The following is a 15,230-nucleotide window of genomic DNA, read 5'->3' as shown; positions in this document are numbered from 1 at the left end:
TGAAAGTTCCTTTTTGAAAATATTAAATTCAGAAGAAATAGTTACCACAATAGGTGGAACTTTCTTCTTTTTTAAAATTTTATATTTTGTATAGTTTCATTATTGGTAACTTCCATTTCACCAGCTTCTTGCTCAGGCAAAATATCAAAAGGATTGTCACTACAGACACTCGATGTGTCAGAAAGAGATGCCTCTCTTTTCCTCCCCGCAGCGATGCGAGGTTTCTTTTTCCGTCCAGCCATTTCAGGGGATACGAAAAAAGTTAAAACAAATGTTTAATTCAAAAGTAGGTAGTCTTGAGAAAGACTGATGGGAAATAACTTTCAGGTAGTCTTTAAAAGACACACTGACAAAACACAAACTTTGAAGCTGTAGGCAGTCAAAGACCAGTCCACAAGCAACCGAAAAAACGTCTGATCTGTAGGACAGTTCAAGACGCACTGATTTCCACGTGGACTAGTTTTTGGTAATGTTAGACCTTCTTTCCTCTCCGTGGACAGTCGCTCATTTATATTCTAAAATTTTGTATGAATCTTGGACATTCGCCAGTATATACTGTTCAAGTGGAATGTGAATAGCCCTTAAATTGTTTTTTATTATTATAAACGCATTTAGGTCGTTTTAGATTGTGAAAATTTGTTAAAGCAGCAATGATTCACTCCAAATTCATCAAAAAAAATGAAGTGATCACAGTCACCCCGGAATTATGATTGATCTGAAAATTTTAGAGCATGTTTAAAAACAGCATAACTGTTGCAAAACTTTTGAAGTAGTGACTGGATCTCGCTTAATGCATACCAGTTAAAAATATCAAGTAAGTTTGTATTCAGTGTATTCTTAAAATATTTAAGATATATTCAAAAAAGTAATTAAAGTCACCCCAGTTTACGGTACATGGTTACTGGTAGAGAGCGTGATAGTCCGTCGCATGTTGGTATTGCGGTGTTGATAGATGGAGAACGATTCGGGGTCTTTCACGGATTGCGCAGCCAGCTGAGGGGTCGCAGCCTGCAGACCCGTACGAAACTAGCACTCTATAAGACACTGATTTGCCCGGTGGTCCTGTATGGTAATGTAGCATGGACACTGTAAGAGATTTTTCGAAGAGCTCTTGGTGTAAGTAAGTAAGTAAGTAAGTAAGTAAGTAAGTTAGTAAGTTAGTAAGTAAGTGAGTAAGTAAGTAAGTAAGTAAGTAAGTAAGTAAGTAAGTAAGTAAGTAATTAAGTAAGTAAGTAAGTAAGTAAGTAAGTGAGTAAGTAAGTAAGTAAGGAAGTAAGTAAGTAAGTAAGTAAGTAAGTAAGTAAGTAAGTAAGTAAGTAAGTAAGTAAGTAAGTAAGTAAGTAAGTAAGTAAGTAAGTAAGTAAGTAAGTAAGTAAGTAAGTAAGTAAGTAAGTAAGTGAGTAAGTAAGTAAGTAAGTAAGTAAGTAAGTAAGTAAGTAAGTAAGTAAGTAAAATCACTTACTCTTGAAAAGTGGTATTGCGGAATACAGCAGATACTGAGGTAATATCACAATAATTCACATTTATGGTCACAGTAACTAGTCTCATATAACCACCCAGCTGGTCTCGGGGTACGATGCTGACCTAATAACTCGTTGTTGGTTCGAGTCTTGGCTTGAGCCCCGCAATTATCTTGTACACCAAACAGTTGGTTGCGGTGTATAATGAAACAGAAGGTCGAGTCCCGAATCGAAATGTGGCACCAAGGCTTTGTTTATGTATAAGTCCCAAACAAATAAAAACAGGATGTGTTCTTCCAGGGAAATCGTAGATTTGGGTCCTAAAGTTTACACGGTTTTCTGAACAGAATTTTCATGTGACACAGTATAATTTTCAGAGCAAAACGTTTTTTAAAACAAATGTTTATCATTATTTTCATTATTTTGCAATAAAAAATATAAAAATGCTCGAAATGTTAAAATGACAGTTCGCTCATATACCGTACATGGGTCATTTAATACAATTCGAGCAGTTTTTTCTTCTTTATTTGAAAATCGAAGGATAATGATGAATATTTTTAAAAACTTACGTTTTGCTCAGAAAACGCACATATTTCAAATGATACATAAAAACTGGCATAGCTTTAGGACTCGATTGGAGAGAAACAGCTTGCTGCAAAGACTTTCAAATAACATGGAAAATAATACATCGTCGAAGCGTTGCTAGCTACACTTGAGCTAACAGAAAAATTTGCTCTTGCAGTATTTACGATTGTGTGCTTTTTAATTCTTGACACGATTTTCTTTGGAAATTCTTCTTCTGTTTCACCGATGGTGGACCATTAACAATTCCAGCGCCACTGCATACCACCCCCAACTGCTCAGACATGCAAAGGTATGTTACGATTTGTTTCCTGTGAGGAAAAACGGAACGCGTTGCGTTGGGAAGCTTGGCAGTGAGAAGGGGCAGCCGAAACAAATGCTATGCAGCATAAATATTCCATCTACGACTGGCTTGCACTGTGTTGTACTGGCTGGAGGATTCGGATACAGATAGAAAGAGAGTGTGTTATGCGAGCACGAAAGTATCGCAGCCGCTGGGAGAATTGAGCAACTGGTGGCGTGCGAGTGCGACTGCTATGCTAACGTGCGGCACAACATACTGTTCGGTATGACGCATCATGAGTCGCACAACATACCGAACAGAGATTTCGCTACGAACGCGAACCCATCGGCTCGCGGTATCGCGATATTCCGTGCCGGCTCAGTAGTGTGATTGCCATCAGGCAAAACGCGCGTATGCTTCTTGGGAGGATTCTTTCGATTGACCGTTCGTCGCCGCAAGCCGTAGCAGCTCCGACGTCGTGTTGATGACGGAGACGTAAATTTTGACGAAAGAAGAAAATCGATTGACTGGTTGGAGTAGTGACGACCGGATAGATTTTCCCTGTCGAAGCATTCTGCTACCGCTGGTGCTATTCGCTGAAGTGTAGACGGAAAACATTTGTCGGTGAGTTTGAAGACACGTGAAACAGGGAAACTTGAAGCCGACGATCAAGACATCTATTTTGAAGAGGTGTTCACTTTTCAGCTAATAACAGTGATAAGCGTAGGATGAACGGTGAAATGTGATAGTGACCCAGTAGCCAAAGTGATGAAGCAATTTGAAGTTGATTCTGATTCTTTGGTAAACAAGATCACAGAATGTGAAATACGAGCTGATACTAGAAAGTGATCCGCGTTAATTCTCTGGTTTGGGCTGAATCAGAAAAGATCATTAGAGAAGTTGAACAAAACAAAATCTACAAAAGGGGGGAAATTAAGCAAGTGGAAAAGTCGTCAACGAATAACACTATTTGTCTATTTCTGTCACGATAGAGTTTGTTGTGTTCAGAAGAAAAAAAAATTGAAATTAACTGCTGCCACTTTCAACTGGGAACTGCCTGCAAATGTGTGTCAAACCGAATATGTGTTATATGCGGGCCCGGAAAGAATGACGATCGTGGGTGGAAGTGCATAGAAGAATGAAACCTATTCTGAGTGACCGAGCGGCACAGGAAGATGTAACCAGTGGACCGAGTTCGGGCGCGTAATGGGATTTTTTCGGGTATTGTTATGCTAATACGATGTTTAACGAATTTCACGATGCAATAAAAGTTAAGTTTAGTGGTTGGCCTACGCTGCGTGCTGCATAATGAATTATTGTAACCGTAGAGCGAAAATCGAATAGCCTAATCGACAGTAGATTCGAAACGCCGGTAGTGTGATGTGAGGATTTAAATCAATTCGATTGTTTAAAGTGGGTGCATGCGAGTGGAATATAAAAGAAGATTGATGGTGCACAAACAGACCTTGTGAGCGGAAATTAAAGATACACTTCAAGTGAGCAAAGTGAGTGTTTATCAAAATATTAAATCTCCGCATAAGTATAGAGCAATGTTCTTAAGGGGCTACTTGAGCGTACGTTTTGTTTTCTCCTGTTGCTTGACAAAACAGTTTCGGAAGCGGCCTCCGTATGCCAAGCTTGTTGGGATCTTTTTTCTCAGTGGTTGCGAGATATTGTGTCACTTCGTGGTCTGCTTTACAGGCGAGCCGTGCGAGCAGAATACCACCAGAGACGCGCAAGTTGAGATTGTGATTTATGCGAATCGCGATGATAATGTTATGCGAAACATGTAGCAAGTAGAACGGTGCCACTTCTGGGTGCTGTTTATTTTGTTACATTAACCTTTATGCTTTGAAGATTGCACTTAGGAAAAGTTACCGTGCGATGAAAGGTGTTGTTTGTGAATGCTTGTGGCTGTTATAAAAGTGCACTACATCAGAGAGTTTGTAGCGTTTGACCACAGACGAATTTTTAGAAAAACTTTAATTACAGATTTGCATTGAATTGGTCACGTAAGAAATGTTAAGTAACATTATTTATATATTTGAGTCTTATAATTAAATAAAATAGAATTTATTCGTGTCAATCCCGTAACTTCTGATATGCTATGCTTTTTGAAACATAACCTTCTATAAATTTAGTAGTTACTTAGGGAAGAGTGCCAAATTAAGCCTTTCCAAACATTTAAAACTCTGTTGATTGGCTTCAGTCGTTAAAGCTCACTTATTTATTAGGTGGAGAAAGTTTTCAAATATACCACTTTATATCGGAAACTGAAAACATAACTGGAATAGGCTAGTCAATAACGGCGACAGACATGCCTATCAGGTATTTCTTTAAAATACAAAATGGCTACTTTTGGTTTAAAAAATCGTATGAAAATCATTTGAATTCAAATAGGTATTCGACTACAGTTTGCACCACTTGAAATTTGGATACAAAAAAGCAACTTACTTAACCGTTATGTACTCGGCAGGGTACCCGGGTACCTTTTCAGACTTTAATGCTTCAAAAACCAAGAATAACGTCAACTTAGACTGCTGAAACTTATGGAATGCTCCTAACTAGTGGAAATAAACCATTTTCCATCATTAGTCTGTTTGTTGAAACAAGGGGGGTCGAAGGGGGGGGCTTCGAAATTTTTTACCACGTAAGTACTCGGCAGGGTACCCGGGTACCCACAAAATGAAATGCTTCTTGCTTATTCATTTCTTGACCGATTTTCGATCTTGGCCTATCAAAAGATTGGAAAATCTGTCTACTTTCAGAATCTGGGATCGACATGAACCTGTAACCACATCTGGTTCCTGTAAATCCGGATCTACGGGAGCATGTTCCGGTGAGACAAATTAGTACAATTGTCAATAAAACCGAACAACATTGGTATCAAAATTCTTGAAATCACTCCAGGAATCGATCTACATCCATGTCGAGTCCAACTGGTGAGTTGTCCTCGAAATGGTCTTACCGATTCCCGTGGGGCCCCAAATGGCCACCAACATGAGTGGATAGAAACCCTAGCAATATGAATATCAAAATTCTTGAAATCACTCCAGGAATCGATTTACATCTATTTAGAGTCCAACTGATGAGTTGTCCTCAAAATGTATGTAAAATGTATGTAAATGTAAAATAATATATTTTGCTTTGTGAAATATACTAAAACTATGCCAAAACCGGTTTCGTAGAATCACCGTTTTGAGCTCAGTTTTTGTCCGATTTAAGATCTGTTTTTTTTTTTCAAAATATGGGTAAAAGAATGCTAATATGTGGACAAACTCTTAGAATTTTTATATTTGGCCTCAAAACAAAATGGTGTCGAAAAAACCACAAAAATTACCGGTTTCTCAAAAATTCAAAATGGCGCCATTGTTGCCCCTTAAGTTGAAATATGTTCAAACTCAGGGAAATTTATTTTCGCATCAAACTTCATCAAAAAATCATACATAGGAGCCAAGGCAAAAAAATTGTTGCACTGTGTTATTAACATGCGACCAAATCTGTCTGCGAAGACGATAAGATAAAAAGAAATAAAAGATATAGAAACAAACACTGAAATGTAAAACGAACATGACTGATTTTGACGAAATTTGTATATGTTTTAGACACATACCTTTCTTTTGCGTATATTAAGACTTTTGCTTTTCATTTACAGTGTATTATGACAGTTCCGATCGTTAGGTCCTTTTTTTACTTTTTCATCATAGAAGTGTTACGCCACCCAATGCTTTTGTATCACCCATTGCACACTGGGAAAAATGGAAACCTTATTCCCACTAATTATAAGCCGCTGCACAGTAGGACGAAATCAAAAATAAAAAGATATCGGTCTTTGTAACAAAATCATAGTTTAGCGTTTCAATGTCTTCAAAATGGTTGTTCAGTTTTGTGTGAATTGAATAAGGGGGAAACCGTGTAGTGTAGTAGTGTGTACAAAATGATTTTTATCGATAGGCAAAGAATAATACAAAACGTTTATGATAATGTATTTTTTACTGTGGTTCCATATAAAGTGATGGCGAAAATAATAAATACACTTGCAGTGTTGGTTATTTTCCATATTTGCGCACTGATTTTAGTTGTTGTATGATGTTCTGCTGATATCTTTCATGCGTTTAAGGAACTTAATGTTTCATCCATGTTTTAGCAGAATCATGGTGAATAGTTTCAATAGTGTGTTCCTTGGTTTGCTGCAAAGCTCAGTTACATTAAATTTTATAGTATCTTCGAATCTTCAGAGTTATTGGATATCCTTAAGCCAACCAGCTTTCGCAAAAACAATTGGTGAATTTACGATATCCATATATAAGCCCTGTTGCGAAGCCTAACAATAAAGAAGGCATTAGGTTTGGTAAAACCATGAATCGGCTCACGAAAATAAACCACGGTTTTTTAGTGTCCCCAAACTGATCGTTCGCTTGACCAAACATCACGATTTTTTTGGATATGATATAAATTCTGGTTTTGATCTATGTAAATGTATTCATTGCACAAATCTTGCATTACGCAATTCACACATTTGTTGTGCAGAATTCGAATAAAAGTTATGAAGGATTTCGTGCCAGCTCGTTCAGACGTTGGCAGCACCCTATCAAAATTCAATAAACCTTTATGAGTGTGTAGGCCTTACTACCCAAAGCAACTTTGCATATTTTTATAAATAAAGAAGTGACTGTGAGATAAAGAAAACATGAGCTTTAGTCTGAACTTTCATCGAAAAGTATTGGCGGAATAGAATTCAAGATTCTAAAAAAATAATAGAAACCAAAATTTAATTAAATTTTGATAGAAGGTCATCTCAGTTTTCTTCTATTTTTTCAAAATGATTTTCAGATAGACAATTAAGTTGCCTTAAACTCTCCTGAACAAATCAAGTGGGCACTCTTAAGAAAAAGTGTCCCTAAAAACACTTTAATTGACTAATACTCTAACTTCCCAGTGTACGTCTAGGTTTTCCCCTCGAATTAGTGAAGCTTACCATGGATTGATCATTCGTTGACTTGTTTCGAAAGGTCTTCGAAACCACATGATGTTGAGGTTTCCCAGCCAGCTTCGAAAGGTTTTGTAACTGTGTAATTTCGTTGCATTTATGCACTTTTTCAGGTCCTATTGGAACTAAACAATCATTGCAAGTTTTAGCGAACGAGTGTCCTTTTCATATCTTTCTTTCTCTCTCTCTCTCTCTCACACACACACACACAAACATTGCTTATAACGTTATCATACCATGAATTTCAATAACCCAAGTGTCTCCATAAATTGGCAAAAATTGTCGAAACATTGGAAAAAAATCAAATTCGTTTTATTTATGTTTTCCCCGATAGAATATGTTAAAACCACTTTCATTTGAAAGCTTTGACCCTAAACTAACTTTTGGTGAAGAAAAATCCGAGGTGCATTGAAGTTGCATAATAAGCCGATTCTGACACGGCGTGCAACGATACACCGTGCTCAGTGCTGAGTCGAGAAAATTTCCAGCTCGAAAAGTTCCTCGACCTGATCGGGAATCGAACCCGATATCACAACCGTGTGAGAGAGCTAGCCGACCGACATCGCTAACCACAGAACCACGGGGACCTTAAATGACATGCTGGTCTCAAATTTCTATAAACCATCTTTCATAAAAATGCGAATATGAACCCTTAATTTGCACTTTTCTAAGTAATATCCAAAATTTTCATACAGGTTGCCTCACACATAAAAGCAAAGCGCCTTGCTTGGTGCTACATTCCATATCGGAGCTCGACCTTCTGTTTATTGTACACAGATTTCGCAGTCAACTGTTAAAGTGTACAGGACAATTGCGGGGCTAGCGCTACGATCCTACTGAAACTAAAAGTCTCTCCTGAGCTGAGACTCGAACCCACGACGACTGGCTTTTCAGGCCAGCATCGTACCTCGAGACCAGCTGGGAGAGTCACATAATCAAATAAAATCACCATAATTACTAAAATCCTACACCAACGAAGAACGTGGATAGTACCCCTTGTATTAATTGACGAAAAACGTGAACTATTTGCAAGAGAGGGGGGCTGATAATAATCTGTGCCTAAAATTTGTATGGACTTAAATCGAACGGAAGAGAAGCCAGAATTAATTAATCCAAAATTTTTCTACGTAGCCCTTCGACAAAATTTTATCTCAACGCAATCCAAGATGCATATAAGTTGAATCCTTCCATTCATTTTTCTTTATTATTTTTCCGTTATCAAAGTTACCCGCCAACGAAAAACTAGTCACTGGTTACAGAAAAAATCAGTAGCATAGTTGAAGCAATACTGATGGATTTTGTGGCTGTACATGTATTCTGCAGTACTTGTTTCAAAAATGCAAAACCCGGAGAAAATCTATCGAAGACTCATGTATTTGAATTGTACTGTAAAAAGCTATTGAAGATAGCCACTTTTACGGTTCTTTTTATGGATGGTAAAGTTTTTGGTTTGGTTTTGATAACCTTTTTTAGCAAGTTTTCAGAAGATCGAAAAATTCTCTCAATCTGGCAAAGGTATATGTCCAAATAAAATGAAACTGAAAGCAGCTGCCCCTCGGTTAGATTTGTTCTCGTAAAAAATATGTCAGAAATAAAAAAAAAACAGACATAAATCCTCCAAACTAAGAGCACTGGCTTTTACAAAAATGTGACAAATGATATTAATTTCAACTTTGTTAAATATTCAAATAATTTAAAAATTAAGATAACGGAGTTATCACGCAAAAATACATTTGAAGGGGATGCTTTAACACTAGTGTACCTGGCCCCTCCAGAGCCGAAAAAATGAAAATTCTTTTACCTGTTATTCCGCAAGAACTAAACCGAATTTGATCGAACCTTTTTTAAAATCACAAATTTATCATAGTTTTGGGACAGGGGTTTTGGGAGTAGGGGATATTTCAAAAATTCACGTTGTTCCGGATTTATCGAGGGAAACCGTGGGGTAAGTATCCTTCCAGAGACACAGGCTTGATTAAAAAGGTAGCGAAAGCTTGATTGCGACATATCAAACTTTAAGTTTTTGCAAAACAACACTGTTAGCGATCGGTATTTGACCACTTAGACGGCGTATTGCCGTTCCTGTCCGAGTTCTTAGATATGCCGCAAGCTAGGTTTCGGAACCATTCCCGGAATTCGGCCTGTGGTGTCCAAAACACGTGTATCAAATAGGCAAAAAACTTTAATCACCCACTTAGTTCAGACTTGGTTAGTCTGAAAAAGAAACGTGATACATTTTGATGTGCTATTTTAAGGATGTGCAGTATTTACTGTAAAGTGCAGAATAAACATTATGTTGCACATTCGGGTTGCATTCGTTACAGCCAAAATAACTTATCTAGTCGTGTTAAACAGAAATTTCCTGATGGGTGTCCAGTAGGGTGGCATTTTTCGTATTCCTTATGGGTCCTATAACAACCGTGCAACTTTTCAGATCGATCGGTGTAACTGTGTAACTGTGTAAATATTTTTGCGCCCGATTTTCGAAGTTTTCATACGAATTTAATCCAATATCCAAAATCCACTTTTCAAAACTAATTCTCTAGAGATGTCCAGTTGGCTCCTAAAAATATATCGATACATAATATTTGTAGGAAACTTTCCTGGGAAAACCTCTTCTGAAGACCGTAAGGCGCTACGATGCTTGTAGAAGAAGTTATTCACTCTAAACTGTTATGATTCGCTATGCACACTGGTAAAAAAATATTATCAATGAATGATTTAACATTTACATATATTTTTAGTGATATTTGTCCATAGTTGACAGCATGAATTCAAGCGCATATGTGAAATAGAACCATCCAGGGAAGCCCCATTAACAAATTCACGGCGGGTGTTAAGTTTGACAATTATACTTGAAAATTTGCACGATGAAATTATTTAGTATGATTAGAGAACAGATTAATCTTTAATATGCAATGATGAGTAATAAGAGCTTGAGAAAGTTTATTTTTGGAGGTAAAAATTGATTTCTCTCTGCCGGGAATGGGTTGAGGAAATCGTGCACAAACATGAACTGTTTTACGATTCAGTTTCACACCGTTTCGCTTTCGATACTATTTTTAACTGTTAAGTGTACATTTTTCTTCTGAAAAGAATACTTTTTCTTATTAGTTTGAACTACGCAAGCAAAAGATGATAATCAGTTCTAGAATGAGGTACATTCGTTATTCGGGACTCGTTGTTATAGCTGCTGATATTTGTTTTGTTTTTTTTTTTCATAAGAGAGTAAAGGAAAGAAATATTTTTACTTTTGTTAACACGCATATTCTGATAATCTATATGAGACTTTACGTGAGTGTGAGCAGCTTTTAAAATCTCTTTAAGTTTCGTAGTCGCGAACGGGGCTTAAGTAAAGTAAAAGATAGTACATTAATGTGCGAGCAATTTGGTTCAGTGTAGTCTGCTTTTCCTTTGGGAGGTTGGGGGTCTACCAGATCATGATTCTCAAAGCAATTTTCAAGTCAAATCACGCAAATCGACTCTAGTGTTTGGGATCTTTTGCGCTACATGATTTACTACGAACACAATGGGCACACCAGCGACATTACTTATCTAGGGACTAAGTAATCTTATATTGGAACATATTATAAATCATGAAGATTATTTTTTATAGAATATAACCTTTCAAAAACGACGTAAGGTTCGCAAACTAAAGCAAAACCATTTAAAACTTCATTATAAATAGCCCACTATGCTCCAAATAGGGAAAATATAACTCAGTGTCATCCTTATTTAGGAGGCACTTTTTCTCGCGAATTTTCAACCAGTTTACAAGAGAGTGATAAATTAAAATATATGAAAATTTTTATTTGTGAATGTTTGGTTGTCATAGCTTTCGACGAGGCATCTCAAACATGTTTAACTTAATGAAAACGGTCTTGAATGTCCATTACAATGAAGAATATGACAATGGTTTCTACAGAACGATTTATAACATAGCATCGATAACTTTCTGCAATGTATCTTAAACTTTGATTCACGTTTTGATAAGTATGAAATAATGCCTTTTATTCTTTTAAACAACTTTATCAAATAGATAGACAATTCAGTTTTTAAAAAAATGACAGATAATACTTTCGTGAAGAGATAGCCAATCTCACTAAATTGAAATCACATTGTTATCAGCACAAGCAGTTGAAATGCTATGAAAAACCCCGAAACAATCAAAGTAAAGCTTCTGAGGCCTTTAACAGAATGGACACCAATTATTTATCAATAAGGCTGATGCAGATTTTGAATAGTTTTTATGTCCATGGTTATCAGAGTTAGCTAAGGGAAGGGCGAAAAATAAATAACACTGAGAAGAAAAAAAGGAATAGCTTTCATAAAAAAATGTGTGCAAGTTACAACGTTTGTAACTTGCATGCAAAAGTGTGTTGAAAAACATCACATTATTATCATTATTGATCATTTGGCTTGCCTTTTGATGACATTGTCACTGTCACTGGACTTGTTTGTTGCTAAATTTAGCATATACGCTGTCGAAAAGTCAATAATATAAACAAAACAGCATGACCTTTTTTCTCTCCCCCTTCCAATTTTCAACATTTTTGAAGGGGGGGGGGGGTGACATAAAATAAAAATGAAATTATGAAATTTGTATCGGCCTAAATACATACATGTCAGCGACACACACTATTCTAACAATTTAGTGGGAAAATTTGGCTCGAGTTGGTAAAATGTTAATAAACGTTTTATATTTTGAGTGGAATTTATGTAATATATTCAACAGTCATACCACCACGAAAAAAAATTTTTTTCATACATGAAAATTCTTGACGGTGCGCAAAAATTTATTTCCCTTACCTATCAGTATATAAAAACCTGCCTTATGCCCCTTTATGACAATCTTCGTAAACGAACACAACCATTCACAAAATATTAAAAAAAATGTCAATTTTACCCCATTTTATAAAACTTATTGGTTTCAAAACTTACTAAAAACAATTATTCGGAGCATTATAGACCCCAAAAATAATTGTTGTACTTTAATTTTAGGATATTTAAAAAGTTACGTTATATCGAGGTATGACTGTATTATTCTGTTCACCCATTATTGGTGCTTATTGTGGGAGTCACTTCACGATGAAATCAGTGAAGTTAATGTAGTCCTATTATGGGACTTACGTAGATGAAAAAAAAACGTCGCAAAGTGACAACTGTTGTGAAATCTGGGTTGCTATGAGTGTCATATTACTAAAATGAAAACGGAACCAGTGATGTTTTGCGTGGAATTTTTTCACGACTATTTTGAACGGTAAAATGATTTCACGGAGGTGAGAAAGGTTTAAAAATCGATTGATTTGTGATCTAATGATATTATACATACTGTCTGCCGGGGTGAGATTGTGCCAAAAAAGGATACATTTTGCTCCTTAGCTTGTAATGTACCCATTTAAGCAATGAGTTTGATCCAAATCGAGTCAATGCACACTCAAATATTTAGTTAACGACTGCCGCAAATATGGTTAACTTACAATAAACTATAATTTTGCTAAAATTAAATAAACTTTGGCCTAATCTCACCCCTTCTATGGGGTGAGATTGTGCCAAAAACAAAAAGATGAATTTTATACCTGGTTAATGAACAGTAGTGTATCTAAGAATAGTTCACATGAATAACATGACAAAACAGTAAGTATAGGGACGACCATAAACAACGTGGACTATTAAGGGGCTGTAGGGGGTTGACCAGAAACTACGTTTTATATGAATTATAGAAAAAAGTATGACTGGATCAAATCGATATCTGGAGTACCCAGTTATGAGAACGTGGCTTATGGACAATCTCTATACACATAGTGGCATCTCCAGGTAGCTTCGAAAGGGAAATGTTAGGACATAAAGCCTGAAAAGACTTTTCGTTTAAATTATTATGTGTCATTGACCACTGTATATTCCACTGGAGATCTCGAAAACGGCTCGAAACGTACCCACAACCCTCCTTCCTCACTTTAAAAGTCATCAGTTTATTTAGAATAGGCGTACAAATTTTTGTTACATTTCATAAGTATTATCATTCATTGTAAATTTCCATCTAACAGTTGTTAGCTTACTGTTCTTAAGCTTCTAGTCATCATTTCAAATAATACCATAGCTAGACAACACACCCTATGTAAACAATGCGAGTGTTTTGGTGTATACTGATATAATTTTGTCGTAAATGTGATGTCCGTACAATGTACCGTTCATTATAGCTAGGCACAATCTCACCCCAAAAGGGCTCGAAAAGTGTACAGTTTGGAAAAACATTATTTTCTGAGTCAATACAGGTTCAATGCATAATCTCTCCTCAACACGTTAGAGACGACATCCTAACGTACCAACTGAGCAGTAAGTTGATGTGATTTCTTGATCGGGTTGGTTTGCCTGGGACATTTTTGGATAACGTTATTTGCGCATGTTTTTCACCCTGTACTTTGAAACATTATTTAAGTGGAACATTTCACTGATATTATCTATATTCCATCTTAAGTTGTGAATAAATATGTCACGTTTCGTAAAGTATTGAATTTGAGGTATTAGTTCCTAGAAATCTCAAGTAATTTAACATACAAACATTTCCCGTTTTGGCTCAATCTCACCCCCGTGGCTTAATCTCACCCCAGCAGACGGTATCGAATTTATTTTTCAGTAACAAGACTCTCTTTGAGACTAACTAATTTTTGAGCTGCGGCAAAGGAAACGTAAGGGAAAAAACTAATCTTTGAATTTCGTTTAGCTGTAGGGTTTAACAGTTTCATCTCTCAGCGCCAATATCGTCTCTTCTCGAAAAATGTCCTCATACAAAATTTCAACTCAATCCAACTTAAGGAAGTAGTGTCTCAAATTGACCGCTTAGAATCTCACTTTTTCGACTGATGACGAAAGGCAATTGTCGATATGGAAACTTTTGTTGTTACCAAATATCTTAGGAATGCGTAAAACGCCGAGATCTGGTGTTATCTCGAAAAAAAATCGGAAAAACTCGACTTGCTGGGACTTAGAGATTTTTGTGCTAGGAAACTCATTTCACTTGTCACATTCTCATTTTCACTTCACTGTCTATATCATTTCACGGAGCTGATTTTTGTCACTCTGTCACTCTTTAGATGGAATCGGGAATAGGTCTCAAAAAATGAAGTGAGAGTGAGAGTGAAATATATTTCACCGTGAAGTAACTCCCGTAACAAGTACCATTGGCTGAATATGAATATACTTTTCAGACACAAAAGTTAGAGCATTTCAATATTCGGAAATTTGTAGTACTACTTGGGGACCACAAGTTTGTCATACATCGTTTTTTCAAAACTGTGCTGGTGGAATGAGCTATCGGTAAAACGAAACGGTAACCGAAAAAACACCCAGAAATTGAATAAGTAAACTTGCCGTATTGGAAACTCAAATATAATGCATAACGTTTTCGCAATAATATGAAAAATGTTTGAAAATATTCTTAGAATCACGAAAAATTATTCAAATATATCCAATTCATCAAGCCCAAATCAAACACATGCATGTAAAGCACTGCATGCGAAGCGAAAAATAGCTAGAAGTCTCAGATGCACACTGGTCCGATCATTATACATTTTTTGGTCCGATTATGATTCACCCTGGTTCGATCATGATACAAACTCTATGATAAGGAAAAACGATATATTTAAATGAATTTACGTCAGATTTGCTATAAATTGTTATTGTTGAACAGATAGACTTTTCCGATAAATATATTTTATTTATGATTACATGTAATATCAATGGTGAAAATGTGACATGAAAAGCGATGTACCTAGAAAATAGTCTAAATTGGTCGGATCATGATACATTACCCTATTATGATTATTATTGCATCAAATAGTGGGATTTAAAAACAAACGATCGAACGAAGCGAATCTTTAAAGTGCTTCTCTAGAAATGTTTTCTTAAAGTCCAA

At 36.3% G+C, this 15,230-nt stretch overlaps 1 protein-coding gene across 2 annotated transcripts in view; it reads left to right on the top strand.

Annotated features, from left to right (window-relative positions):
- The first annotated feature begins 2,717 nt into the window (after positions 1–2,717).
- Positions 2,718–15,230, top strand: part of LOC129725952 (nyctalopin-like) — a 296,366-nt gene continuing 283,853 nt past the window's right edge. For both annotated transcript variants that reach the window (XM_055682410.1, XM_055682411.1), the window contains exon 1: positions 2,718–3,830. The gene's annotated coding sequence lies outside the window, so the exon portion shown is untranslated. The remainder of the gene's footprint in view (positions 3,831–15,230) is intronic.

Source organism: Wyeomyia smithii, chromosome 2 (assembly GCF_029784165.1).
Source record: "Wyeomyia smithii strain HCP4-BCI-WySm-NY-G18 chromosome 2, ASM2978416v1, whole genome shotgun sequence".
Taxonomy (NCBI): domain Eukaryota; kingdom Metazoa; phylum Arthropoda; class Insecta; order Diptera; family Culicidae; genus Wyeomyia; species Wyeomyia smithii.
The sequence above is the reverse complement of the archived record's forward strand: the minus strand, read 5'-3'. Positions and strand labels throughout refer to the sequence as shown.